This window comes from Chlorocebus sabaeus, chromosome 4 (genome assembly GCF_047675955.1).
Source record: "Chlorocebus sabaeus isolate Y175 chromosome 4, mChlSab1.0.hap1, whole genome shotgun sequence".
Lineage (NCBI taxonomy): Eukaryota > Metazoa > Chordata > Mammalia > Primates > Cercopithecidae > Chlorocebus > Chlorocebus sabaeus.
In genome coordinates this window covers 993,129-997,871 of record NC_132907.1, presented here as the reverse complement: position 1 = coordinate 997,871, position 4,743 = coordinate 993,129, and the positions used below count along the sequence as shown (strand labels likewise).

General features: G+C 40.0%; 1 pseudogene; it reads left to right on the top strand.

Annotated features, from left to right (window-relative positions):
* The first annotated feature begins 2,630 nt into the window (after positions 1-2,630).
* Positions 2,631-3,826, top strand: LOC103224940 (heterogeneous nuclear ribonucleoproteins C1/C2 pseudogene; annotated as a pseudogene).
* Positions 3,827-4,743: the final 917 nt, after the last annotated feature.

The window sequence follows — 4,743 nt, the reverse complement described above, 5'->3', positions numbered from 1 at the left end:
TAAAGAGAGGTAAAGGCAAAGGGGAGGGGGACATTAGTAACCCTAGCCCTGGAAACTCTGCTTTGTACCTGGACCAAAGGAGACACCAAATCAGAGTGACTATTCAGCAGCACTACACTGTAGAACGTTCATTCTACAGGTCCCCTGGCTGGCACTCTGTTTGTTTACTAGAAGAGAGGCAAACCTGGGCTTGAGGCACTATCTAGTGCTGAAAAGGAGGCAGCAATCTAAACAAAAAAAAAGAAAGATAATCAACAGGTAAATTACAAAGAATCTCTAAGCAAACATATCCAGTAAAAACCCAAACAAGCCAGACAGAAGACTAAAATACATAACTAATTCATCAATGCAATGACATAGATGTACATTCATAATAAACAACAGCAAATAGAGCCATGACCTCTCCAGTGGACAAACAAATCAGTGACTGACCACAATGAAATGGCAATATATGAACTCTTTGACCAAGAATGCAAAATAGCAGTTTTAAGGAAGCTCAATAATCTCCAAGATAAGGCAGAAAATCAATTCAGATTTTTTTCTGAGAAATTTAACAAAGAGGTTGAAATAACTTTTAAAAATCAAACAGAAATATCAGAACTGAAAAATGCATTTGCTGAACTGAAAAATGTGTTAGAGGCTCTCAATAGCAGAATGGATCAAGTAGAGGAAATAATTAGTGAGCCCGAAGACAGGCTATTTGAAAATATACAATCAAAGAGAAAAAATAAAAAGGAATGCAAAGGAATGAAAATCACCTACAAAGTATAGAAAATTGCCTCAAAAGACCAAATCTAAGAATTGTTGGTGTTCAAGAGGGAGTTGAGCAACAAAAAGGAGTAGAAAATGATTTAAATAAATAACAATGGAAGACTTTTCAAAGCTTGAGAAAGAGATAAATATACAGGTACCAGAAGGTCAGAGAACAACAAACAGATTTGACCCAAATAAGACTGCCCCCAGGCATATAATAATCAAATTTTCAAAAATGAAGGACAGAGAGAGGATTCTAAAAGCGTCAAGAGAAAGGAAGCAAATAACAAATAAAAGAGCTGCAATTTGTTTGGCAATAGTCTCCTCAACAGAAACGATACAGGTCAAGATGGAGTGAGACAACATTTTTAAAGTGCTGAAAGAAAAGTCTTCCATCTAAGAGTGCTGTATCCAGGAAAGCTATCCTTCAAATATGAAGAAGAGATAACGTTGCTCCATGACAAAGAAAAGCTGAGAGAATTCACCACCACCACCTGTCTTGTAAGAAATGCTAAAGGGAAGATTTCAATCTGAGAAAAAAAAAATCCACTAATGTGCAAAAATAAAAAATTTGGAAGTGTAAAACTCATAGGTAAAATTAAACACACAAACAAACCCAGAATACTCTACTGCTGTAATTGTGGTATGCAATCCACTCACAACTCTAGTATGAAGCATAAGAGATAAACAATAATGGCTATAGAAATCTCTTAAGATATAGGCAATATAGAACATGTAAACTGAGTCAAACGTAAAGTCAAAATGTAAGAGGTATGGAGTTAAAGTATAGAGGTTTCTTCCTTTTTTGTTTCTGTTCTTTATGATCTAAGATAAATTGCCATCTCTTTAAAATAACTTGTTATATCTATAAGATGTCTTTTGTAAGCCTCATGGTAACCACAGGGTAAAAACCTCTAATAAATTCACTAAAAATAAAAAGTAATAAATTAAAACATACTACCAAAAAAAATAACCTAGCCACAAAGAAAGACAATAAAAAGGAAGAAAGGAACAGAGGAGTTTCAAGACTACCAGAAAATAAGCAACAAAACGGAAGTAGTAAGTCCTTACTTATCAATAACAACACTGAATGTAAAAGGGTTTAATTCTCCAACTAAAAGGCACAGAGGGGCCAACTGCAGTGGCTCATTCCTATAATCCCAGCACTTTAGGAGGCTCAGATGGGAGACTTTCTTGAGGCAAGTAGTTCAAACCCAGTCTGGGCAACGTAGCAAAATCGCATCTCTACAAAAAAAAAAAAAATTTTTTTAATCAGCTGAACGTGGAGGTACATCCCCATAGGCTCAGTTACTCGGGAGGCTGAGACAGGAGGATCCCTTGGATCCATAAATTTGAGGTCACAGAGAGGTATGGTTGCACCACTTCACTCCAGCCTGGGCAACAGGGCAAGATCCTCTCTCTACAAAATAAAAATAAATAAAAAATAAAAGGCACAGCATGGCTGAATGGATAAAGAAATAAGACCCGATTTTGTGAAGAGGTGAAGACTGAGCGGTTGTGGCCGCGTTGCCGACCTCGACTAGCAGTGGGTTTCTCCACGCAGAATCCGGGAGTAGGAGACTCAGAATCCAATGTCTTCTCCCTCCCCCTCCTGTTTTCAGCTTTGTGAGAAACCTTCTCATCAAACACAATGGCCAGCAACGTTACCAACAAGGCCGATCCTGGCTCCATGAACTCCCTTATCATCAAACACAATGGCCAGCAACGTTACCAACAGGGCAGATCCTGGCTCCATGAACTCCCTTATCATCAAACACAATGGCCAGCAACGTTACCAACAGGGCAGATCCTGGCTCCATGAACTCCCTTATCATCAAACACAATGGCCAGCAACGTTACCAACAGGGCAGATCCTGGCTCCATGAACTCCCTTATCATCAAACACAATGGCCAGCAACGTTACCAACAAGGCCGATCCTGGCTCCATGAACTCCCGTGTGTTCACTGGGAATCTCAACACGCTTGTGGTCAAGAAATCTGATGTGGAGGCAAATCTCTTCGAAGTATGGCAAAATTGTGGGCTGCTCTGTTCATAAGGGCTTTGCCTTCGTTCAGTATGTCAATGAGAGAAATGCCCGGGCTGCTGGAGCAGGAGAGGATGGCAGGATGATTGCTGGCCAGGTTTTAGATACTAACCTGGCTGCAGAGCCAAAAGTGAACCGAGGAAAAGCAGGTGTGGAGCGATCTGCAGCGGAGATGCACGGTCCTCTTTGGACTTGGACTATGACTTTCAGTGGGACTATGATGATGGGATGTACAGTTACCCAGCACGTGCACCTCCTCCTCCTCCTATTGCTCGGGCTGTAGTGCCCTCGAAACGTCAGCGTGTATCAGGAAACACCTCACCAAGGGGCAAAAGTGGCTTCAATTCTCAGAGTGGACAGCGGGGATCTTCCAAGTCCAGAAAGTTGAAAGGAGATGACCTTCAGGCCATTAAGAAGGAGTTGACCCAGATAAAACAAAAAGTGGATTCTCTCCTGGAAAACCTGGAAAAAATGGAAAAGGAACAGAGCAAACAAGCAGTAGAGATGAAGAAGGATAAGTCAGAAGAGGAGCAGAGCAGCAGCTCCGTGAAGAAAGAGGAGACTAATGTGAAGCTGGAGTCTGAGGGGTGCAGATGACTCTGCTGAGGAGGGGGACCTACTGGATGATGATGATAATGAAGATCGGGGGGACGACCAGCTGGTGTTGATCAAGGATGATGAAAAAGAGGCTGAGGAAGGAGAGGATGACAGAGACAGCGCCAATGGCGAGGATGACTCTTAAGCACATAGTGGGGTTTAGAAATCTTATCCCATTATTTCTTTACCTAGGCGCTTGTCTAAGATCAAACTTTTCACCAGATCCTCTCCCCTAGTATCTTCAGCACATGCTCACTGTTCTCCCCATCCTTGTCCTTCCCATGTTCATTAATTCATATTGCCCCGCGCCTAGTCCCATTTTCACTTCCTTTGACGCTCCTAGTAGTTTTGTTAAGTCTTACCCTGTAATTTTTGCTTTTAATTTTGATACCTCTTTATGACTTAACAATAAAAAGGCTGTATGGTTTTTATCAACTATCTCCAAAATAATCTCTTGTTATGCAGGGAGTCAGTTCTTTTCATTCATACGTAAGTTCAGTAGTTGCTTCCCTAACTGCAAAGGCAATCTCATTTAGTTGAGTAGCTCCTGAAAGCAGCTTTGAGTTAGAAGTATGTGTGTTACGCCCTCACATTAGTGTGCTGTGTGGGGCAGTTCAACACAAATGTAACAATGTATTTTTGTGAATGAGAGTTGGCAGGTCAAATGCATCCGCTAGAAAAATAATTAGTGTTATAGTCTTAAGATTTGTTTTCTAAAGTTGATACTGTGGGTTATTTTTGTGAACAGCCTGATGTTTGGGACCTTTTTTCCTCAAAATAAACAAGTCCTTATTAAACCAGGAATTTGGAGAAAAAAAAAACCCTGGTTTTTTATTTTTGTATTTTATTATTGTTTACTTCAAACTTTGTTTTACAGCGTCCTCCACAAAACCTCTAGAATGTACTAGATACATTTTTCTTGGAGTCATAATCATGATACATACCAACACAACACTACTCAAATTATATTTCATTGAGTTGCATGTTGCATTGAGGAGTCAAATAACTTGACATACAGTGGAGATTGTTTTTCAAGATGGCTTTTACATCCTAATGAAAGTTCAGTGCTTTGTGGTCCAACTGGCACCCTTTTTGAGGTTTTTGTTGTGTGCTAAATTGTTTTGTCCTTAAATAGGAGAGACTCAAAAACAAGATTTCAGGAAAATTGCAACAGCTGGACAATGGAACTCCCCCTGCTTTCTTCTGTTTTGTTCTTTTAATTACTATTTATAGCCTCAGTTACCTTCTGAATTCTGAAGTGTATACCTCCATGTTATTGAAAACGAGAAAACTCTTATTTCCTGATACTCCACAGTCTGCCTTCCCAGGTGATTGAGAACATAAAGAA